At 42.1% G+C, this 25,985-nt stretch overlaps 1 pseudogene; it reads left to right on the top strand.

Annotated features, from left to right (window-relative positions):
* The first annotated feature begins 17,542 nt into the window (after window positions 1-17,542).
* Window positions 17,543-18,714, top strand: LOC136163935 (nucleolar RNA helicase 2-like; annotated as a pseudogene).
* Window positions 18,715-25,985: the final 7,271 nt, after the last annotated feature.

The following is a 25,985-nucleotide window of genomic DNA, read 5'->3' as shown; positions in this document are numbered from 1 at the left end:
ATTGGTTTCAACTTCAATTCACCAGCTGCATTAGCCCCTAACAAAAGAGTCAGCCTATCATTTGAAGTTTGAGACCAGGGACTGACTTCTCCTCTCCAGCTATGAAACTTCTAGATGGCATCTTCTTCCAATAAAATGCTGCTTCATCTACTGTGAAATTCTGTTGTTTAGTGTAGCCCCTTTGTAAATTATTATTATCTTAGCAAGATCTTCAGGATAACTCGCTGCAGCTTCTACGTCAGCATTTGCTGTTTCTCCTTGTATGTTTATGTTATGCAGGCAACTCCTGCTCTTAAACCTCATGAATTACTCTCTCTTAGCTTCATAATTTCGGCTTACCTGGTGACTCAGTGGTAAAGAATCTGCCTGCAATGCAGGAGCCCCAGGACAGGCAGGTTCGATCCCTGGATTGACATGATCCCTGGAGGAGGACATGGCAGTCCACTCCAGTATTCTTTCCTGGAGAATCCCAAGGACAGAGGACCTGACAAGCTACAGTCCATAGGGTCGCAAAGAGTCGGACATGACTGAGTGGCTAAGCATGCACACACAGCTTCTTGTTTTCACTCTGCGATTTCCTCACCTCTCTTAGACTTCATAGAAATGAAGAGAGTTAGGGACTTGCTCTGGATTACCTTTGGCTTAAGGGAATGCGTTAGCTGGTTTGATCTATCCAGACCACTCAAACTTTCTTCGTTATCAGCAATAAGGCTGTTTAGATTTCTGATTATTCAGTGTACACTGGAGTAGCACTTTTGGTTTCATTCAAGAACTTTTCCTTTGCTTTCACAACTTGGCTAACTGTCTGGTGAAAGAGGCCTGATTTGGGTCCATCTAGGATTTTACATGCCTTCCTCAACTGAGCTTAATCATTTCTACCTTTGGATTTAAAGTGAGAGGAATGTGATTCTTTGTTTCACGTGAATGCTTACAGGCCACTGTAGGGTTATTAACTGGCCTGATTTCAATATTATTGTGTCTGAGGAAATTGTGAGGCTTGCACAGAGAGCCAGAGGCGAGTTAATGGCTGGTTAGGGGATCAGTTAGAACACACACATTTATTCTGCTCACCATATGGGTTCAATTTATGACACCCCAGAAGAACTACAACAGGAATATCAAAGATCACTGATCACAGATCATTTTAGTGTCGTAAGGATTTTAAGAAGTTTGGAATACTATGAGAATTATCAAAATGTGACAGATACTAAGTCAACAAATGCTGTTGGAAAGTGGTGCTCATAGACTTCATCAATGCAGGGTTCAATTTGTACTTTCAATTGGCAAAACACTGAAATATCTACAAAGCACAGCAAAGTGAAGCAGCGTGAAGGGAGGTTTGCCTTGAACTGCTTGGGCTTCCCTGGAGGCTCAGATGGTAAAGAATCTTCCAACAATTCAGGAAACTCAGGTTCAATCCCTGGATTGGGAAGATCTCCTGGAGAAAGGCACGACTACCCACTCCAGTATTCTTTCCTGGAGAATCGCTTGGACAGAGGAGGCTGGTGGGCTACAGTTCATGGGGTCGCAGAGAGTTGAGACACAACTGAAGTGTCTCAGCATGCACGCAGGCAGTGATTCTCAAGTCCAGGGTGCCTCCGAGTCCCCTGCAGCACTTGATAAAGCTCATCTTGCTGGGCCTATCACCAGAGTTTCTGGCTCATAGGACCTGGGATGGGACCTGAGAAGTTGCATTTTGAACAGATTCCCGCATGATTCTGCTCCAGTTGGTCAGGGGACTCCACTTTGAGAACCACCCCTGTACTCTGACCCAGAGAAAAGGAGAGGGGTTTCTGGTGATTCTTCACCCCAGGCCTGAAACCCTACACCTAAAAGGATGACAGGCTGCCGGCCCAGTGGTTAGTGGAGCTGCTGCCAAGAGAAACCTCAGAGTCAGCCACACCTCTGCCAGCTATTTAGGCTCTGAGTCAAAGTTCAGGCGGACCGTGGAAAATATGGTTTTCAGCCGTGTTGCTGAAACCAAAACCTTTGCCCAATTTGAAGTGTCAAAAGCCTGCATCAAACCCTGGCCCTGCCTCCCTCTTCTGTGGGGAACCTTGCTCCTCCTGGTGTGAAAATTTCAGCTGCTATAGTGTTTGGGGCTTGGCAGGGAGGGACATTCCACAATAATGAGATGACTGTGATCCCAAGGATGCCACGATGCCGCGTCTGTGAGTGTGGCGACTTCCTCTGTCAGCAAAGCTCCCTGCAACCTCCTCCACCAGGAGGCTGCCGTTTCCCTCCTCCAGGGCTCTGAGTCAGGGTGGCTCTGACCTCGGGTAGCAGATTCTTCAGTGATGCTGTGTCCTCATACCGTCACATCTCATTGAGATCTGCCACTGAAGCTATCAAAAATAAATAAATAAAGGAGATACATCGCGGTCCCAACACTCTTGCGCTTTACTGTGTAAAGAGAATCTTGCAGAGATTTACAACCAGATGATTATGTATAGAACAAGGTTATGAATACTATATTCCAATGCACTAATAGCTGTAGGAAGTGACAGAAAATAGCAGGATAAATAAATAGAAGAGCAATACAGATCAGAAAGAGCTTTGTAGAGCAGGGATTTTGGGTCAGTCTAGGGGGAGATTATTCTTTGCAACTTACTTTCTCTGGGGATACTACTAAGCATATTCTAGTGGATGTGTACTGTAAGTTCAACTACATGACCTGGAATGCTAAGGAGAAGGCTTAGGACTTCCCTGGTGGTCCAGAGGCTAAGATTCTATGTTCCCAATGCAGGGGCCCAGGTCCAATCCCTGGTTGGGAAACTAGATTTCACAAGCTGCAACTGAGGATCCTGCATGCTGTAAACAGAACCTGGCAGAGCAATACAAATAAATACGTTTTTAAAAGTGGGGAAGGCTCAATAAGGTCCACCGTTCTCAATTTAATTAGGCAAAGCTATGTAAAGTGAAAGGAAGTGAAAGTGTGAGTCGCTCAGCCATTTTTGACTCTTTGCAACCCCATGAACTGTAGCCCACCAGGCTCCTCTGTCCATGGGATTCTCCAGGCAAGACTACTGGAGTGGGTTGCCATTCCCTTCTCCAGGGGATGTTCCTGACCCAGGTCTCCTGCATTGCAGGCAGATATTTTACTGGTGTAGCCAGCAGGGAAGCCCCTAAGCTATGTTTACCCTAGGCTATTAAGATTTCTATAGAATGACAAAGGGTTTATGGGCTGATGGGTAAAAGCCCAGACTCTGGGCTTTTTCAATTCAAGCCCAGATTTGAATTCTGATTCTACAACTTACTAGCAGTACATTCTCAGATAATTTACTGGGTTTCTTTAGGTCTCAATATCTTCATCAATAAAATGGGAGTAAAGATAATTCTTATATTATTTAGCTGTTAATGAGATAAAAGGCACTGATGTTATGTAAAATGCCTAGAATGGCACATGATATAGAATATTGTTTACTAAATAATAAAATAAAACAGCCTAGTAGTTAATGAAGCACTTTGTATTGTTCACTAAACAAATCATCAAATGAAATTTTAGATATATTGTGTTTGTAACTACAAAATTCAGTTATAGAGAGAATTCCTATGGTGTGGAAACTTCTCATTTTCAGATACTGGTGGGTAAGTGAGATGTCCTAACTGTTTAACTTTTAGAAAAAGCACACTGGAAGTGGAAAAAACATCAACTTTGGAGTTCAACAGGTTTAGGTGTAAATCGTGGGTGGGTCAATTCCTGTTAGATGAGCTTGTGCAAGACCACCAGCCTCTCTGAACTTCATCTGTGAAATAAATGTCTATGATTTATTTAAAGCACCTCATAAAAGTTGAGTGCTTCCCAGGTGGCACTGTGGTTAAGAATCTGCCTGCCAAGGCAGGAGGCACAAGAGCCTTGAGTTCAATCCCTGGGTCAGGAGGATCCCCTGGAGAAGGAAATGGCAGCCCACTTCAGTATTCTTACCTGGAGAATTCCATGGACAGAGGAGCCTGGCAGTCTACAGTCCTGTGGGATCACAAAGAGTCAGATATAACTGAGCGACTGAATGACAAAACAAGAATGATACAGCAGAATTGATGTGCACAGTGAAGGCACTGGCTGTGGTTTCCAATACAATGCTTGGCACCATACAGAGCTAACAATTCTATTATTTTTCTTTATGAGTTATACATTACTTAGTAAAATGTCAATATGACGTTGGTTCAGTTCAGTTTAGTTGCTCCGTTGTGTCCGACTCTTTGCGACTCCATGGACTGCAGCACACCAGGCCTCCCTGTCCATTACCAATTCCCGGAGTCTACTCAAACTCATGTCCATTGAGTCAGTGATGCCATCCAACCATCTCATCCTCTGTCAACCCCTTCTTCTCCCACCTTCAATCTTTCCCAGCATCAAGGTCTTTTCCAATGAGTCAGATCTTTGCATTAGGTGGCCAAAGGATATGAATTATGACATAGTAAACTTTGGAATAACCTGAAAGGAGTTGTTATGGAGGAGGAATGAGGATGCTGCAAAAGGGCTGCGTGGTGAGCAGGTTTCTACCTGTAACAGGTTCCCTCCCCACCTTCCCAAGGCAGAGGCCAGGAGCTAGAGCATCAGGGGGCTTGGATCAGGGACAGGGGGACTGGAATCTTGGCTCCCGCTCATTTCTTAAGACAGTTGACTCTGCAGGAGCTGGCTCACCCATCCGATTGCAAACGGACAGGCTACAGTGAGTGCTCTAGAATAACATTCTCACCCACTGCCAGGATGCTTTCATGGGAAATCTCAGTTCTCCCCTACCTTTCAAGTCTCTGTTTCTTTCTATTGCTTTCAATATAGCATTTGAGAGAAAAAGCACAAGTCCTGAGGGCAGTAACCACATTTTCCCTCACCCTCTTACACAGCTCTTCATTTTTTTTTGTCACTTTAAAAATGTCACTGACATAATTAATTTTTCCCTTGCAGGCTAAATTTGAGTGATGTCTAAATACAAAATGTTTACAGGCATTCTTGTACATTGGCAGCAGCAGCAACACCAATATATAAGGGAAACTAGTACACAATCTGAGGTTTCAGCTTTTTGTCATCCAGATGACTTTTCTTACTTTTTCACAATGGGCCTTCTGTCTATTTCTCCATCTTTGAGCAAACAAAAACAGCTGGCAGATTCAGGACCACACCTCACCTGGCCACCGCCAAGTTAAGGTTGCATCTGTTTCTGTGCAGGTGTCTTCCCTTTGGCCTTGAAAGTTGACACGTCATTGATGGTTTGCTTTTCAGGGAATTAATTTGAGATCTCCATGTTTCTTGCAAGGGTATTTGATTGGGTTCTGTAGCTTTCTCCCTGACTCAATGAAAACAATGACAGGCAAACTGATCAAAGCTCTGTCTTCTCCTTAACTATTCTCCCTGCAAAGTATTCACTCAGTCATTTGCTCATCTGGTCATCAAGTCATCCTTCCATTTAACATAGACAACAACTGACCCCCTATATACCGAAGACCACTGCTGAGCAGGCTGTCTGATGCAGAGTTCACAGTAAATGCTGGGGACAATTGGTAAGGTGATCTGAGAGTCAGACACCATCTCAGGGTCAGCTCTGACCACATGGGCTCCTCACCTCCTGCTGGTTGTTGAGCCCCACTGATATAAATATGGGGCTTCACAGGTGGTGCTAGTGGTAAAGAATCCACCTGCCAATGCAGGAGACACAAGAGACACAGGTTCGATCCCTGGGTGGAGAAGATCCCCTGGAGGAGGAAATGGCAACCCACTACAGTATTCTTGCCTGGAGAATCCCATTGACAGAGGAGCCTGGCGGGCTACAGTCCATAGGGTCACAAAGAGTAAAATATAACATGGGGACGTTCTTCTCCCTTTGAACTCAGTACTCTTCCTAATCTTGGAGCTCCACTGCTCCTGGCTTGTGTGGGGTGATGATGGGCAAGGAGGTGCTTATCCATGCCTCTGTGTGTGTGTGTGTGTGTGTGTGTGTGTGTGAGAGAGAGAGAGAGAGAGAGAGAGAGAGAGAGAGAGAGATTTGTTGTTCAGTTGCTAATTTGTGTTCCACTCTTTTCGACCCCATGGACTATAGCTCACCAGGCTCCTCTGTCCATAGGATTCTCTAGGCCAGAATACTGGAGTGGGTGGCCATTTCCTTCTCCACGGGATCTACCTGACCCAGGGATCAAACCTGAGTCTCCTACATCGGCAGCCAGATTCTTTACCACTGAGCCATCAGGGAAGTCCTATGTGTGTGTGTGATGCATGTATTGTATGTGGTGTGTATGTGCATGTGTGTGTGTGATAGGTATTTGTGGTATGGTGCTTTTGGCACTTTTAAAATCACTCCGAGCAGACTTGATTTTATTCAATAAACACGTTCAGTTAGAATAAAACCTGCCCAGGGAACAGAGGGAAAACCCACGCCCTAAGTCCAGAGGCAGCTGCGGGCGTGGGCGGTGAGCCCCCCACCCCCCATCCGCCTTGGCACGGATGTAGCCGGTTCCAGGGGGACATCGCGGTGCTCAAGGGAGGAAAGCAGTCCAGCAGGGAGGCGCCGCTATCTGACAGCAAACGGGAGTGGCTCCTGAGCATCCCGGAGAGCTGGCCTGTCGGAGCACCGGGCCGGTGATGGATGACCCGGCAGTGAGATATCCCAGAGCGCAGGGGCGTTCCTGGGGGCGCACTGAGCCACGGGCCCAGTGAGATGCGCACTCCAGGGAGCGCGGGGCTCAAGCCTGCGACCTTGTGGACCAGCTGCAGGGGCCTGGGCGGCCTTATTTGGTAGCAGAGCCGGGCCTGATGCTCGGCTCCGAGGTGCCTCCTGAAGTCTGCCTGGGGTCTGCGGTTCCTCATCGCTCCCCAGTAAACAAGCCCTGGGCGGGGAGCGGCCGGAGGATGGAGGCTGCCTGACAGCAGCAGACAGAGGCAAGGACTAATTTGGTCATGGGGAGCATGGAAGGTGACATTTACTGGCTTTCGGTGTAGCTAACACAGAGCACACGGCCCTGGGTGTAGTTCGCAGAGAGAGATGCAGGGTCAGGCCTGGTTCCGGGCTGCGGGCTGGGTGCGGGGCCAGGCCCCCCTAGCCCGGGAGCTTCTCCACTCTGGGGGCATCCGTTTTTCTGGCCACCCTTGTTCCTTGCCCCTCTGATGCCCTGATCTGCGCTTCCACTGGTCCTGGTGACCCCTCAGCATGTACACTGAGATGTCAGGACAGGTGTCAGCGGTAACATTCCCCCAGAAAAAGCAAGCCTACCCTTGAACAGGGAAAGGGTAGAATCCTCCTTTGGTGGGAATAAAGCAGAGTCCATCACCTTTGGTTCCATCAGGAGGTGAACACGTAATTCTACTAGATTAAAAATATTAGGAAAGAAGATTTTGGTTTCCAGTATTCATTCTCTGTTTTTATTTGAACTGGAGTATGGTTTTTGGGCTTCCCTGGTGGCTCAGAGGTTAAAGCGTCTGCTTGCAATGAGGGAGACCTGGGTTCGATCCCTGGGTCGGGAAGATCCCCTGGAGAAGGCAATGGCAACCCACTCCAGTATTCTTGCCTGGAGCATCCCATGGACAGAGAAGCCTGGTGGGCTACAGTCCACGGGGTCGCAAAGAGTCGGACACGACTGAGCGACTTCACCTACTTACTTATGGTTACTTTAAGATATTGTGTTAGATTCTGCTTTACTAGAGAATCGGCTGTAGCATACATATATCCGCTCCCTCTTGAGCCTCCCTCCCACCCTCCACCCCAATCCTCTAGGCTGTCACAGAGCACTGCGCTGAGCGCCTGTGATATACAGCAGCTTGCCACTAGCTATCTATTTTACACATATGTGTGTTAGTCACTCAGTCATGTCCAGCTCTGCAACTCCATGAACCATAGCCAGCCAGACTCCTCTGTCCCCAGGATTCTCCAGGCAAGAAACCTGGAGTGGGCCGCCATTCCCTTCTCCAGGGGGAACTTCCCAACCCAGGGATCAAACCTGGGTCTCCTCCATTGCAGGAAGATTCTTTATCATCTGAGCCAGCTAGGAAGCCCATTTTTACACACAGTGGTGTATATATGTCAATGCTGCTCCCTCAATTTATCCTACCCTCTCCTTCCTCTGCCTCCTCGTTCAGGTATTCATCCTGGAGCTGGGAGGTCACCAGACACTCTTTTATAAAAGGTGAGGTATTGGCTGTTTGAGGTTTTGTGAGACACAGGGTTCCTGCTGCATCGGGCAAGTTTGCTCAGCAGTGCCACAGGGACCCCGGGAGACTGTGCAAACCAGTGGGAGGGGCTGTGTTTGCTGAGACTCCTTACAGAAGCAGTCAGGGTGGGGGGAGCAGGGAGGGTGGTGTGCCTGGGTTTGCCCACCCCTGTTTGAATTCATCACCAAATAGTGAGTGGATACCTGCATATTCTAGGGCCTGAGAAAACATTGATGACTTCAAGACAGTTATGCTGCCCCAGCAGAGTTTATAATCTATGTGGGGAAAGAGACCAAAACTCCTAAATAATTATGTAATAGCTGACAGCTCGGGCAACATGCTCTAAAGGAAAGGGAAAGTGAGTGAGTGAGTGTTCCCATTTATTCAGGCTCTTTCTCCTCAAGCTCCAGTCTTTCATTCAACCCTGTGAGGACAGTGACCTCAAAGATCAAGTTTGTTTTTATGTACCCTGCACCTTGCAAAACGTTTTCTGATGACTACTTCCTGATGTTCTGGCCAATGCAATTTGATAAGAGGAAGAAACTGAAGACATACAACTTTGTAAACAGGTAATAAAACTGACTACTTGTGGATGATATGCTTACATTCCTAGGTAAAAAGTGCTATAAACAGTAAGAAAATCAAGCTAATAAAGGGCTGTGTATACTTTATAATAAGGAAGAGGTTTATTAAAATAATGAAATATGTAGCTTACATATGGAAACATATATATAAACACTTACACATATACACACACACATATAAAACATATGAACAAAAACAACAAAACAAAATACTTAAGAATGAACTTGGGAATGTATGTTACCTACAACAAGAAAATTTTAAAAATTACTCCTGAGGGGCAGAAAAACACAAATATGCCAAATGGAAACAAACTCATATTTTTGAATGAGAAGGCTCATCGCTATACAGATATTAAAATTTCCAAGGAAAATTGTGTGTGTAATGTAAATCCTGTGTTTTGTTTTTTTTTTAAGGGATGTGATTCTATTGAAAAGGGACTAGTTTCCATGGCTCTGCAATGTAGCTGGGTCCTTTGCTTTAGGATTTCTCACAAGCTTGCAAGGAAAACGCTGACAGGGGTTGCAGACTGCCTCTTCAGAAGGTTTGGCTGACTATCTGATTCCAAGCTCACTCATGTGGTTACTGGGATATTTGGTTGCTTCAGGGATGTTGAATGATTGGTCTCCATTCCTTGATGGCCACCCTTACTTCCTTGCCTCTCCTAAGGGAATCTTAGAGCATGGTGGCTTTCTTGAGATCAAGCCTGAGAGAAGAGGCAAAGAGAGCATTTGAACAGGTTGAAGTCATATTCTTTTATCGCCTAATAATAGAAGGGAGGCTTCCCAGGTAGCTCAGTGGTAAAGAACCCTTCTGCCAATGCAGGAGACACGGGTTTGGACCCTGGGTTGGGATGATCCTCTGGAGAAGGAAATGGCAACCAACTCCATTATTCTTGCCTGGAAAATCCCATAGACAGAAGAGGCTGGCAGGCTACCTTTCATGGGGTAGGAAAGAGTCTAATATGACTGAGTACACATGCCTAATAGAAGTGATATTCTATAACTTTTGCTCTAGTTTATTTCTGGCAATAAATTACTAGTCTAAACTCAAGAATTGAGAACTGCACAAGGGTGTTAATACCAAGAGATAGGGCTCCCCAGAAGCAATATTGGAAGACTGCCTAACGAAGCTCTTTGTCATCTCTCTAACTGCTCCCTGTTATTTTAATTCCCTGCATGACATTTATCACTATCAGATGTGTCCCTTGTTTGTTTATTTGTTTGTTGTCTGTGTCCACCCTCTGGAATAATGTGTCCATGAGTGCAGAAACTGCCGGTTATCATAGTAGGTGATCAAGAATGGTTTTTTAATAAGGGAATGGATCAATGCGTGACTTGGACATACCTGAGAAGTTGGCTGAGGTTCCTGGGGAGCTAGGCAGGCTGTTCTGCCTGAGAGAGGGTTGCTGAAACCAGCAAACATTTTGGCCGAAGCCGGAGCAGTCAACCAGAGCTTCTCTGATTTATTTTACAGCAGATGTTCTTTCTGCTCTCTGACCTCTGTCCTGGGGACAGCAATTTAGAAAATGAAGGGGTGGCAGCACATGATTATGCCACATACACTTATTTAATTGAAGTGATCTCATTTGTAATAGAGACTGCAAACCGGGCATGAGTCCTGAGCGGCAGCTGCTGTTCTCCCTGGGCTCTTCACCTGGGCTCGGAGCTACATGAATCCTTCTCTGTTCATCTCACTTCTGCTTCCTTGGCCTTTCCCCTCTTCATTTTTCGTCCTGCATCTTCAAGACTACTTGTCTTCCTCCTTCAGCAGTTAAATTTTAATTATCCCTTGCTTCATGACCTCATGGGGCTTCCCTGGTGGTTCAAACGGTGAAGAATCTGCCTGCAATGCAGGAGACCGGGATTCAATCCCTGGGTCAGGAAGATCCCCTGGAGAAGGAAATGGCAACCCACTCCAGTACTCTTGCTTGGAGAATTTATGGACAGAGGAGCCTGGTGGACCTCAGTCCATGGGATCCCAAAGAGTTGGACACAACTGAGCTACTAACTTTCACTTTTTTCATGACCTTATAGTCTTCCATTTGTTGTTGTTTAATCGATAAGCCATGTCCTACTCTTTTGTGATCCCATGGACTGTAGCCCGACAGGCTCCTCTGTCCATGGGATTTCCCAGGCAAGAATACTGGAGTGGGTTGCCATTTCCTCCTCCAGGGGATTTTCCTGACCAAAGGATAGAACCCACATCTTCTGCATCTCCTGCATTGGCAGGAGGATTCATCACCTTTGAGCCACTGGAGAATCCCTTCCATCTGATCAACGTGCATAAATTCTCTTCATGGCTTAGATTTCAGCCATCCTGCAAAAGATGATATAGAAGGGAAGTCTGAGCCTGTCCTCAGAATCTGTCTCTCCCACAGCTCGCTCACATTCTTTAGCTCCAGAAGGTCGTGAAACTTGCGCTGAAGTGGCTATGCCCTGCGGTGTGCTCTCGTCAACCTGGACATGCAATAAGCAAATTGTTAAAGACAATGTTCTGCACTCTTTCCCCAATTTCCATTTTCTGGGCCATGTGCTACCCTCCTGTTATTTCTTACCCCTTTCCCCAAAGCATCCTTGGACTATAGGCTCATCCAGAAAAATAAGAACCATTAACTTCTGTAGTGATTGTGAATTTTAATCACAAACGCAGATGTTCAGATAATAAAATTTTCTTTTAATGTAGTCAAAGATGTTCAAGCACATCGTTTTTAGAATCAAGTAGCTTTGTAATGTTTCTAACAGAAACAGCAGACTGTATTCACCTCTCTCACTTGTATTCTCACCTTATAGAGGAGGCCACTTTTAACCTGGCTAGCTGATTTTTCCTGGGATAACCCACATGTTTCTATGGGGAATCCATATGCATCTATGCCTTGATTTTTCCTTTTTAGGCATTATCTACCAACTTCCTAAAGTATAAGATGAGAAATCAGCTCTCTGACAATCCCCACTCTTAATGCAGACATGTCTATACATACACCCTCACACCAACACCCCCACAACCCCCTTCCTTCAATAGTGATGATTTATGTGCATCATGATGCTAGATTTCCTTTGGTAATTTTTCTTTTTTGTTTTAATGTTATATGCCTTTGTCTAATTAGAAATCTAAGTTGTCATAGCATTCTACATATTCCTAACTGAAGGGTAAATTCCTCCATATAGATATACATATGAATATTCATTGGAAGGACTGATGGTAAAGCTGAAGCTCCAATACTTTGGCCACCTGATAGGAAGAGCTGACTCTTTGAAAAACCCTGATGCTGGGAAAGATTGAAGGCAGCAGGAGAAGGGGTCGACAGAGGATGAGATGATTGGATGGCATCACTGACTCAATGGACATGAATTCAAACAAACTCTGGAAGATGGTGAAGGACAGGGAAGTCTGGCGTGCTGTAGTCCATGGGGTCACAAAGAGTAGAAATGACTTAGCGACTGAACAACAACAATATGAAAACATTCATTAGGAATCTTTTAATCATCCTCCTATACTGAGCTAGATCTGTGCATAGATGTTCCTGTGGCCTTTCATTTTATGATCATCCTGGGAATTTGCCTACTTCCTTTTTATTTCTTTTGGTTTAAATATTTTTACTTGGAACCTATCTCTTCCTTTTCCATGATTAATTCCTAATTTATTGGAATTCATCCTCCAACAAAGAGTACATGAGAAGCAAAATTTTGATAATGTATTTATCTCATGGTGTTATTCTCCACTTTTGTTTAAATGGTGATTTAAGTACAAATAGGATTTCAGGTCAAACATAATTTTTCCCATGATGATTCTGAAGATGTGACTCATTTTATTCTATCTTCTTCTGTTGCCATTGAAAGACTCTGCTTTAGTCACCTCTTGCTGAGAAGGAAACTGCCCCAGATCTTAGGGTTCAAATAAGGATTTATCATTTAGCATGATTCTTCAGGTTGGCTGGTGCTGCTTTTGCTGGATTCACAAGAGGTACCTTATATGATAGCATTCATCTAGAGCGTAGCTTGGGATTGGCTCAACTGGGACTTTCTCTGCTTAGTGTTCCATCCTTCAGAAGGCTGGTCTGGACTGGGCTTCCTCACATGGTGGCAGCAGCTTTCTAGAAAGGCAAGACCCCAACACATTAGTAGCTTATTAAGCATATGCCTGAAATGTATTTTCTGATACCCAATGGCCAGAGCAATTTACATAGCCAAACCCAAAAACTTTGAGAGTTGATTATACAAGGGAGTAGGGTACTGGGTGGGTGGGTTGATTCACCAGGTACCATTTGAGCAACAACCTACAACAGTTTACAGTCCAGCTTCAAAGATTCGCATCCCTCTATATGCAAAACGCTCTCAGGCCCTAACAAGATCTCCACCCTGACTCATCAAGTCACATCACTGAGTTTGAAATTCATGATCTCATGGTCTATATCAGACCTAGATATAGTGCAGGTTCTGTGGATGCTTCTCTTTTTGATCTGGAGATTTGCAAATTAAAAAGACATGCAATTTGCCTTTCACACACACACACAATGGTAAGAGAGGGACGTGGTAACTGCAATGGGCGCTGAATAGTAAGAGTAGAGACAGGAGCACCGAGGTCCCTGGTCCAGAGCAATTCTGAAATCCAGTTGATTACCTATCAGGGCAGCAGGTTAAGTCCAATTCTGTCCCTCACAACAAACTGTGGAAAATTCTTCAAGAGATGGGAATACCAGACCACCTGACCTGCCTCTTGAGAAATTTGTATGCAGGTCATGAAGCAACATTAGAACTGGATATGAAACAACAGACTGGTTCCAAATTGGGAAAGGAGTACATCAAGGTTGTATATTGTCCCCCTGGTTATTTAACTTATATGCAGAGTGCATAATGTGAAATGCCAGGCTGGATGAAGCACAAGCTGGAATCAAGATTGCCAGGAGAAGTATCAATAACCTCAGATATGCAGATAACATCACCCTTATGCCCTTATGACAGAAAGCAAAGAACTAAAGAGCCTCTTGATGAAAGTGAAAGAGGAGAGTGAAAAAGCTATCTTAAAACTCAACATTTAAAAAACTAAGATCATGGCCTCCAGTCCCATCACTTCATGGCAACTAGATGGGGAAACAATGGAAACAGTGACAGACTTTATTTTCTTGAGCTTCAAAGTCACTGCAGATGGTGAGTGCAACCTGGAAATTAAAAAATGCTTACTCCTTGGAAGAAACGCTATGACCAAAGGCACAGACGTTACTTTGCTGACAGAGGTCCTATAGTCAAAGCTATGGTTTGTCCAGTAGTCATGTATGGATGTGAGAGTTGGACTATAAAGAAAGCTGAGTACCAAAGAATTGATGCTTTTGAACTGTGGTGTTGGAGAAGACTCTTGAGAGTCCATTAGACTGCAAGGATATCCAACTTGTTCATCCTAAAGGAAATCAGTCCAGAATATTCATTGGAAGGACTAATGCTGAAGCTGAAGCTCCAGTACTTTGGCCACCTGATGCCAAGAGCTGACTCATTGGAAAAGACCCTGATGCTGGGAAAGATTGAAGGTGGGAGGAGAAGGAGGTGACAGAAGATGAGATGGTTGGATGGCATCACTGACTCAATGGACAGGAGTTTGGGTAAACTTCAGGAGTTGGTGATGGACAGGGAGTCCTAGCGTGCTGCAGTCCATGGGGTAGCAAAGAGTCAGACATAGCTGAGCAACTGAACTGAACTGAACTGTTCCTCAAAAGTAATTCTCCAATTCATGATTTTCCATGGTTTGGGGTTTTGCCCTCTCAGGATGCTTCCCTGTGAAATACTTTCTTTCCCATAAGAAGTAGCCCATGTTCTCATCAGACCAGTTTTCTCAGACTCCTTCTTGACTGTAGAAAATTGAGAACTCCAGAGGTATCTTATCTTTTTTAAGGATTTATGCCCCTTTAGTCCAATCTTGTGTAATACCTTTAAACTTTTTGTGGTCCTTCTACAAATCTGATTGTCATTCACTCCATGTCCCAAAAGTTACGACTATAATTCTTTTCAAGAGAACTCTCTCCACTTTTGTCCAAGTATACATTTGCAGTGAAATAACACTTTTGAGATTTTTAGAAGTGCTTCTTCCCAGTTGAGAGAATCTATTAATCTGAGGTCTAAACAAAGGGTCTTATGACTGAATCTTTGATTTACTCTTTACTCTGAGGCCACTTTTCATTTTGAATCTTGTGCCTGCTGGAGAGCCTGGAAATATTAAACAGTTTTATTTTTTGACCACATAAGTCTGGATTGGAAATTCTGTTCACATACTGAATAGTTCTCTCTTTAGCTCAATTCTGTCTTTCCATATCTTATCATATACAGCTAACAGAAGCCAATTGGCACTTGCAATATTCTGCCTAGAAATGTTATCTTCATGTGCAGGTTAATTTGGTACATTTTTTTCCTCAGGTAAATGCAAACAGTTGTTTTGCCACTTGTTTCATTACTACAAAACATGGAGCACCATCTTTTAAGCCTCTGGTATCAGTTTTATCCTTGCACTTCCTGCCTTCATCTATAAGCTCCTCATTATCCTTCTAGCATCCCCCTTTGCCCCATGAAAAACCCAGCAACTCATGTGTTTTTACAGCAGTGCTCTATTTCCAAACCACTTTTCTGTTTTAGTTATCTATCTATGAAAACAAAGTCCGGTAAAATGGGATGGATATGCAAAACACTCTACAAATTTGAAGAATAACTTTTATTATTATTTAAGAAGACATTCTGAGGATATAAAAACTGGTCTGTTCTGTGAAAATGGTAGAAAGAGTGTGAATACCAACCTACTAATATAGTTCACTGATTTTTTTCCCTTGAAATGTGATATCAGAGACCTTCAATATCGGCATCCCCTCCAAAGGTGTAGTGCAAGAGAACTGAGAAAACAGGTGTTTTGTTTTTTTGTTGTTGTTCAGTCGTGTCTGGCTCTTTTGTGACCCCATGGACTGCAGCACCCCTGGCTTCCCTGTCCTTCACTATCTCCTGGAGTTTGCTCAAACTCATGTTCATTGAGTGGATGATTTCATTCAACCATCTCACCCTCTGTTGCCCTCTTCTCCTCCTGCCCTCAATTTTCCTCAGCATCAAAGTCTTTTCTAATGAGTTGGCTCTTCACATCAGGTGGCCAAAGTCTTGGAGCTTCAGCTTCAGCATCAGTCCTTCCAATGAATAGTCAGGGTTAATTTTCTTTAGAATTGATTGGTTTGATCTTCTTGCTGTCCACAGAACTTTCAAAACTCTTCTCCAGCATCACAGTTGTGAAGCCTCAAGATGTGTATATAATTAGAGAGTTGATTGAAAATGCATTTAACTCAGCTGGTAAAGAATCCTCTTGCAGTGCAGGAGACCTGGAATTGATCCCTGGGTTGAGAAGATCCCCTGGAGAAGGGAGAGGCTATCCATTCCATATTCTGGCCTAGAGAATTCCATGGAATGTATAGTCCATGGGGTCGCAAAGAGTTGGACACAACTAGTGACTTTCACTTTCACTTTAGGCAAATTTAGGAAAGATGGGTTGGTCTACATTTGCTCCTGTGAATGGGTTTCAGTAACAAATATCAAGCAGGGATTTAGAAGAGCTGGTTCCCAGTGGCATCTCTGACACCAGGTGGATAACCTGGGGCAGTCACCTCCTTGCTATCTGTTCTCATTTGTGATGTGGCAAAATTCAGCCACCTGCTCTCTGTCATCTCCCCTAATCTTAACAGTCAATCACAGAAGAAGTTGAGCCTTGAAACAAATCTCTATTTGGAGTCTGGACTCAGCATCAAAAGAAGTCACTGTTACTATTTGGGAAAACTCCAGAGGCAATTTTCATAAAATATCTAGAGTTATTTTAGTGCAGTATCATATTAGTCCTAAGTTTTTCTTTATTAGTAAACTTGTTCACACAGTACACTGATGGGGTAAACCTCTTCCTAAAAATATGTTGATCACCCTCAGAGATTAATGTGATTTGGGTGATTAATCTAGTTTCTATTTTAATTGCATTTAAGAGTTAAATGTTCCAGCTGAATTGTGAATAAAGTTTCCACTTAATAAACACAAGGGCGGTATGCACAAGATAATCTGTATGTCTGGATCTGAATCTATTTTATCATTTTATCTTATCCTCTGAGGAGTTATCTTATTCTCAGGCTAGGAAATGTTCACAAAGCATGGTCTCTGTGGATTAACTGAACATCTCTTCAAAGACAGGAAAGTAGAGAGAATCCTTTCTGCTGCAAAATGAATTCCACTCTCCAAATTGACAGTGCAGTTTCTTTCTGAGGCACTTAATTATTTACCAGATGATTGTGGTTTATAAGAATATTCAAACTCAGGAACTGAAAGACTCACACCACCTCTGAGACCTTACTAAGCTTAACATTAGTTTAAATAACAGCAAATATAACAGCTAATGTCTCTTTTGGGCTATACTGCTTGAAAAATGTATAAATTTGATCAAATAAATTAGTTCCACTGAGCTTTATCTTTACAGTCTGCCGAAGGGTAAAAAATAATACATAATGAATATACTTTGTGAACTGTAAATTGCTATTAATATTTGACAGATTATTTTCATTCATAGTGCTATTGCAATTTGTTTCTTTCTACTGAAGATTTTTTAAATGAATAATGAAAAAACTTGAATTAAGCAAGTTTTATTATTCTATATACATCGATTAACATATTTTGAAAAATTGATAGGTGATAATATTATGTGTTTGATTTATTCCAAAGGGGGGAGGTCATTATATCTTTTTAAGAAATATGCTACATAGTAAATGCTTTACAATTTAAGGAATAATTCCCCCAAATTTAACTTTAAATTCATGTATAATTGTTAATGAAATCTACATATGAATAAGTGGGCCTGATTGGTAAAAAGACACAGAAAATGGCAATAACTGGAGAGCCGCTGGCTATCAAGTGCCTCTGGACTCAGAGGGCAGCAGTTATAGGGGGCATGATCCAAATGTACAGTGGTTATCATGGGAGCACTATCATATTTTGTGAAATGAAGAAAGAAGCCCAGGAGTTGTCACAGAATGTGATCATAAGGCAGGATGCCCAGTCATTACATGGAGAAATTCCATAGAAGCAAAGGGAAATCACCCTGAAAGGTTTTAGAAATGGTAATTCTGGAGTTTTCTTTGCAACTGATTTTGCTGCACATAGGTTAGACATACCTGAGGCTGGTTATTCTAAGTTCTCCACCAAAGCACGTGGAGTCCTACATTCATCATTCTGGATGAACAGGTGGAGCTGGAAGGACCAGGGTTTGCATTTGCTTTTATCAGAACAAGGAAGAATACTAGTTAGCCCAAGGGGAGCAAAAGCTGGGAATTAAATTTAAGCAAACAGGTGTTCCTTCTGCAGCAGAGATAATAAAAGCTTCTAGCGAAGATGTCATCAGGTTCTTGGACTCGGTGCCTCCCACTGTGATTGGTCACTTCAAGCAGTGAGCCGAGAAGCTGATTGAGGAGAAGGGAGCCCTGGAAGCTCTGGCAGCCGCCCTGGCCCACATTTCCAGTGCCATGTCGGTAGACCAGCACTCCTTGAGCAGCTGGGATGCAGGCTTTGTGACCATGATCTTGCAGTGCTCAATGGCAATATCATGCATTAGATATGCTTGGAAAGAACTTAAAGAGCAACTGGGTGAGGATATTGATTCCAAAGTGAAGGGAATGGTCTTTCTAAAAGGAAAGCAGGGTGTTTGCTTTGATATTCCTACTGGATCAGTAAGTATTGGAAAAGTGGCATGATTCAAGGCGCTGGCAGCTTTCCGTGGCTACAGAGCAACCAAAGCTAGAAGGACCGCAGGAGCGACACTGCAACTTCTGAGGACAGCGGGAAGACAACTTCAGGGGACAGCTTGAGGGCAACCCAGGTGACAGAGGACAGCGGGAAGGAAGTAGGAGCTTCAGACAGTGATCAGGAGGCAGCAATGAAAGTAACAGATTCCAAAACAAAGGCCAGAAGCAGAGTTTTAATAAAGCATTCGGACAGTACTTTTAAGTAGAGGATTTATTTGGGAAAAACAGAACTATGTTCAGCAACGTGGAACTGAACATGGTTTTTCATACAATGTTAAAAGCACTTTGTATTTCCTTCCTGACCACTTACTTGCCCAGTCCCCGCCTCTTTGAGAGAGATAAGCTTCATCTAAATTATTTCATCTGATTGATGATAGTCATTGATAACTTTATTGCTACTTCTGTCTCAGGTATTCCTTTGGAAAAGGTGTATGGACTCATTACGTATTCTAATGTATTGTCTATAGATTATAAGATAAAGTCAAGCATGTATCCGCTGATACTTTTTAAGCTGGCCTGTTTTTATGCTCAGGAATGTCTCAGAATAGTAGACTTCCCTGCAGTCTCAGATGGTAAAGAATCTGCCTGCAATGCAGAAGACTCATGTTCAATCCCTGGGTCAGGAAGATCCCCTGGAGAAGGAAATGGCAACCCACTCCAGTACTCTTGGCTAGAGAATTCCATGAACAGAGGAGCCTGGCAGGCTACAGTCCATGGGATCTCAAAAAGTCAGACTCTACTGAGCGACTATCAGTCACTCACATAAAAGTTAATCTCCAAGTACCCATATTTCCATTGTTTACTCATTTAAATGAATTTCAAATTTTAAAAAAAATTCCAAATTACATTATATCAATAATTTTCATGCATTATGTATTATCGGTATCTCTGACTAGTTTGGTAGATAGATTTCTAGAAGTTTCTGAGCTTATTGGACCAAAGTTATGGACTTGACACAAATTGACAAATTGTTTTAAGAGAAGTTTGGGCCAATTTGTGCTCTAACAGATAAATTGCTAGAATTCTCTTTACAGTACATGGTCCTACCATTAACATGTTTCCAAACATATTTCTAATTTGTCATGCAAAACAGTGTTTTATTGTTTCAATTCACATAGCTTTTGTTATATTGGAGCCACACTGTCCAAAACAGTAGCCATTGGCCATATAATTTAAATTAATTAAAGTTAAATAAAATTAAAAATTCAGTTTCTTAACCACATCATATTAGATAGTACAGAACATCGCAAATGTTTCTGCTGCTAAAGAGGCTAGACTTTATGTTCTATGTTAATTAATTATAACTATCCTTTTTCAATTGCAAATGACAGACACAGACACATAACTAAGAATTGTTTAAAAATAAAAATAAATTTCAAGAATGAGTTAGTATATTATTTTAAACAATCCACCCCCTGCCCACCCTACACACATCAGTCACCTCTTAAATCTTGTCTTTTTCTTAGTTTTGCCCTGTTCTCCACTTGGGGCAAAGAGCATGGTTTGTGGTTTATCATGCCTGCATAGCTAGTTCTTCCATTAAAGTTTGGACTTGACTTATTTTAATCATCTAATTATAGGACAGTTTTAAAGGTTTATTTTTTTAAAAGTTTACATTATTCCATTTTGCCATCTGCAAAATAATTACCCTCAGTGTATTCACATTCTTATACAGATCACTGGAATATTTTTGTTTGTTCATTGTTTTTTTAAACACTCTATAAATAAACACTGTCAAATTTATAGCTAGGTACTTTGCATTGCCATTCCTTGTCTAAATGTAGTTATTTAAAAAAATTATTTTATAAAAACTTATGGCTAATTTCTAAAACTATATTTTAATTTTTGTATCTGCTTTTTACCGTTATTTTCTGTAACTAATTTATTGAGTGCAGTAGATTTTTCAGTTTCTTCTTTTGTGATATCTAACACATAATCTAAGTATTATCTTTGAATTATATTTCATTATAATTTGATATATATATATACATAAATATATTGGTCTATCTGAGTATAATCTTTGAATTATATGTGGACTATTTTTCTGTTTTGTTTTGACTAGTTCTGATTATATTCATCCTTGTCTTTTTCATTCACTGGAACATTCTGACCTATTTTAAAATATTTTATTTAAAACTTAATAATATTTCATTCAGTTTTTTACTTTATACAATCACCTTGAAAAGATCTAATACAGATTTTAAGTGCATTTTAGGAATCACTACTTGATCACATATGAGACAACTTAAAAATAAAGTGTTTGGAGATGTACAGTATTTTTTAAAATGTTTTGGGTTACCAAAATGAGTTTCTTTAGGAGAGGAGAAAAAATAAAGAAAATCTGCAATTCATAGGAAACAAAGATAGTTTCAGTTATTTGGTCAAAGGGCAAGGCAATGAATAAGCATGTAAAGTCTTCAGTGTCATTTAAAAAAAAATTCTTATTGCCAAATTTTCACTTTTTTTCTCCTTGTTGGATGGCTAAACAGGAAGAGGGTAGTGTTGGTAAGCTGGCATTTACTCAGCTGCATCCTGCTTGGCCTCAGGAGCAAGGTGAGCTCAGCTGGGGGCTGGTGCTCTGTATCTCAGCCACCTCCCAAGTGAAGGTCCCCTGGACTCCTGAGTTGCAGTCTTGAAGGGACTGCTGCCCGCGGGTGGCTTCTCCCACATCACCGTTTCCTTCTCTTTCCGCTCCTCTCTTGGCTGCTTTAGTGAGAAGCCATGCAGATACATGGCTGACTTTGTACCACACCCAGGTCGTCAGCATCCTCAATTTCTACTTCTTCCTCGTGTATGCAGGGATTGAAGAACTAGCTTGACTTCAAATCTTCCAACTGGTCAGCCCTGACCATGGCAGAGAGTTAGAAGCAGTCTGAAATTCCTTTGGGGGATGAATTTTATGGGAAAGTCAACACTAACTTCATGAACTCTTCCTGCCACTGTTTTCAGTTCAGTTCAGTTCAGTTCAGTTCAGTTTAGTCACTCAGTCGTGTCCAATGTTTGTGACCCTACGAACCACAGTGTGCCAGGCCTCCCTGTCCATCACCAACTCCTGGAGTCCACCCAAACCCATGTCCATTGTGTCAGTGATGCCATCCAACCATCTCATCCTCTGTCGTCCCCTTCTCCTCCTGCCCTCAATCTTTCCCAGCATAAGGGTCTTTTCAAATGAGTCAGCTCTCCACATCAGGTGGCCAAAGTATTGGAGTTTCAGCTTCAACATCAGTCCCTACAATGAACACCCAGGACTGATCTTCTTTAGGATGGACTGGTTGGATCTCCTTGCAGTCCAAGGGACTCTCAAGAGTCTTCTCCAACACTACAGTTCAAAAACATTAGTATTTTTTATTTTTTTATTAAAAAACAAAATTCTTCTTTGGAGGGGGCAATATCCCAAGATACAAGGATGCTCTATTTGTACCTCTTTTTTAATTTTCCTTTTACTACTTTGTAAACTGGAAGTCTCTAAATTGGAATAGAGGTGAAGGGGGATTTAAAAACAAATAAAATATTTATTGTGTTCCAGTCTTTGCACACATTGAACAAGTATGTGACCTCTTGTTAGGTTACTCAAATGGTACCTCTGCTGAGTAAGAGGAGGTGGGTCTGAGTTTATTATTATTCATTTATTTTTATTTTCTTGGTTGTATCTTGGTTCATTTCACAGTCAGTCAAAGTCCTGGGATCCTTGAGAAGGGGCAGGTAATATAAGAGTGTCCAGAATTTTTTTTATTGTCATGTTTGAAGCCATTGGGTTTGTTTTAACATACAGCATGAAAAATTACATAAGTCCAAGAACATATTTCTCAGTACCCACACACAGTTGAAAGTCCAGTAGGAGAATACTGCCTCTTCATGGGTGTATTATCCATTTCTATCTTCAGTGTACTTTGCAGATAGATTCTACGTTAATATATCCTGTTTAGTATATTTTGGGGCTTCCCTGGTGGCTCAGATGTAATGAATCTGCCTGCAAGGCAGGAGACCCAGTTTTAATTCCTCGGTCGGGAAGATCCCCTGAAAAAGGGAATGGCAACCCACTCCAGTATTCTTGCCTGGAGAATCCCATGGACGGAGGAGCCTGGTGGGCTACAATTCATGGGGTTGCAAAGAGTCGGACAAAACTGAGGGACTAACATTTTCACTTTTTCCTTTTTCAATATATTTTAGTGAAATGAGAAACATCATCTGCCATGATAAATAGAGCTCTTCTTTACTCTGTTGAGTGTCACAGAGAATTGGTAGAAACTGTTACTGAATTGAGGCACTTGTTTGGTTGGTATGTGATTCATTTCAGTTTTTCAGATAAACTCTAAAGCAGGATGAGAGACCAAAGAATAATGGAACAGGAATCATCATATTTTTGTAGCACCTAAAGATAATGTGTTTCAAAAACTTACAATTACTCTAGCAGCTTAGTTTGATTGGCACAGATGGTAAAACCGGAACAACATGGAGCCTCAGAACGTGCTCCTAGATTTCCTTTGTTTAACAAATATTTATTGTGTTCCAGGTCATGTGCTCATCACTGAAGATAAAATAGTGAAAAGGACACATGGTTTCTTCCCTTTCAGGGTATATGTCTTAGAGGAGACTAAAAGAACAAAACTATGCAGAAACAAATTTAGTAAAGAAAGGTCAATTGAATAAAAGCCTTATCAGGTTGCATCAAGTACAATGAATTTTTTAAAATCAGTTCAGTTCAGTTCAGTTGCTCAGTCGTGTCCGACTCTTTCGACCCCATGAATTGCAGCACGCCAGGCCTCCCTGTCCATCACCAACTTCCGGAGTTTACTCAAACTCATGCCCATTGAGCTGTGATGCCATCCAGCCATCTCATCCTCTGTCGTCCCCTTTTCCTCCTGCCCCCAATCCCTCCCAGCATCAGGGTCTTTTCCAATGAGTCAACTCTTCCCATCAGGTGGCCAAAGTATTGGAGTTTCAGCTTCAGCATCAGTCCTTCCAATGAACACCCAGGACTGATCTCCTTGAGAATGGACTGGTTGGATCTCTTTGCAGTCCAAGGGACTCTCAAGAGCCTTCTCCAACACCACAGTTCAAAAAGCATCAATTTTTCAGTGCTCAGCTTTTTTCACAGTCCAACTCTCACATCCATACATGACCACTGGGAAAACCATAGCTTTGACTGGACAGACCTTTGTTGGCAAAGTAATGTCTCTGCTTTTTAATGTGCTATCTAGGTTGGTCACAACTTTCTTTCCAAGGAGTAAGTGCCTTTTAATTTCATGGCTGCAATCACCATCTGCAATGATTTTGGAGCCCAAAATAATAAAGTCTGACACTGTTTCCACTGTTTCCCCATCTATTTCCCATGAAGTGATGGGACCAGATGAGCTAAAGAAAATAATGAACAGGAACCTGTTTTAGATGAGATGGGTAGGGAAATCTTCCTTGACGAAACCACATTTAAACTGAAAGCCAAACTATGAATGGTAGAAGTAGCTAAATGACCGGTAGACAGAATCCTTCAAGTCACACATAACAGCCCAGAGGAAGGAAATAAAAAAAGCAACTCAATGTGTCTGAGGTTCAGAAAGATAGCTAGTGTGGCTGGAGAGCTGTGATCAGATAGGAGTGAGGCAGTAGGTGGGGTTAGTGAGACAGGCAGGCACCAGGCCCTGCCCACACTGTGGGTCACAGTGAGATGAGCAATGGTTAACAAGAGTAAGGGAGCCTTGGAGGGATTTAAGCAGGACAGTAACATGATGGTTGCTATAAATAAAAACATTACTTTTACCACTGCCTGGAGAATGAATCAGACAAGAGTGAGTTAGGAACTCTGGGGAGAGGCTGTTGCAATAATCTGAGTGAAACCTAATGGGAACCTGGATTAACACCTATGAAATGATATGGGGAACAGAGAACAGATTCAGAATGTATTTTGGATGCATAATTGATGAACATATATTTATATCAATTATGAAAATATAAGAGTTGGTGTAGTCATCTTAGAAATAGGCATAAGGAAATAAGAAAAAAAATGATTCTGTGAATGGAGAAACTTCAAGAGAAGCTTCATTCATTGTAGAATGAAAGTAGTTGACAAAGGAGACATAAAAGAATGACTTGGAAAGCATGGAGCTCACTGAGGCTGACAAGTGCAGATTTCGAGGAGTAATTGGGGCAAGAAGCCCCAAAATTGTTGAGTTGACTGAAAGGTTCATTTGGGTTTTTGGTTAACATGGAAAACCCAAATAAACTTTCTTGCCAGAAGCCCAGTATGTTAAAAATGGGTGCGATCAAGTAATCACTCTACTGCAAAGCATTCCTCCAAGTCCATAAGGAAATAATCTCCTTCCTAGATGATATTTTAGTGCCAGCTAATTGTTATTTTATAATTATATTTTTATTCTCATTTATTTTCTTCTTATTCCCCATATACATTTTTTATTCACAGTTTGAAAAAGCAATAATGGATGAGAGTAGAGGAAATGAAGAGTGCTTTGTAGAGAACCCTCAAGAAACCTATAAAGGAAGTAAAAAAAACAATGTTAGCCAAGAGGTGCTATGAGGTCAAAGATGGGAAATTCTAGGACAATGTCTAATTGATTAGAATGATGCATTGGAAAAAGAGGTGAATGAGGTGGGAGAAAGAAGAAGACCTCTTAAAAATGAGGTTCTTGGCAAATTGAGTGAGGATGGAATTCAAGGGTGGTAGGATTGGCATATGATAGGAGAATAAACTTGGCATCCTTTTTAGTTGTTATGCATAAAGAAAAAATGGTGCACAAATAGGTCAGTGGTAGGAATATAAGGGTTTATAAGCCTTTTTTTCCCCTAATTTCAATGATTATGTGGGTACATGTGAGAAGATGGTAGAGATTTCAGTAACAAAAATATATGGAGATACACTACTGGAAGAAATTTTACTGCCAGGGTTTAGTATCAAGTGTTTTGAGATTATGAATTTAAAGTGAATCTACTTCTGTTGTTTGAAACCTGCTGGTATGGATTAAAAACCATACTAAACAATTGTGATGAGCAACGCAAACCCAGTCATTAGTGATCCTTACCATATGTTGACACAAGGCTCAGTTGGGTCACCCCACCCACGGCCAAGCCTCTTGAGTTAGTTATTACATTGCTGGCACGCCTTTCATGCCCTGGGACAGCTGGGTTTGGCTTCTTGGCATGCTGTTTTTGAGAGGATGCCAGTCCTTACTCCAAAAGTTCCCAAATAAATTTTCATCTGAAAAACTGTAATCAGTATCCATTGTCATACTTCTCCAAGAAACTTCCAAACATCCTGAGATCTGAATATTTTCTCCCCCTTCCCATAACAACTTTGCATGCTTCTATTAAAGGACATATGTTATTTCATCATTATCTGGCCCTTGCCAGCAGTAGCCCCACCACCGCTCCATAATTTCATTCTACACTGACTTTTTCTCTGAGTCCCAAGTTCATCTTTCCTGTCCTCATTATGTAACACATGTTGAGTTCTTTACACAA

The sequence above is a fragment of the Muntiacus reevesi genome, chromosome 3, assembly GCF_963930625.1.
Source record: "Muntiacus reevesi chromosome 3, mMunRee1.1, whole genome shotgun sequence".
Classification (NCBI taxonomy): domain Eukaryota; kingdom Metazoa; phylum Chordata; class Mammalia; order Artiodactyla; family Cervidae; genus Muntiacus; species Muntiacus reevesi.
The sequence above is the reverse complement of the archived record's forward strand: the minus strand, read 5'-3'. Positions and strand labels throughout refer to the sequence as shown.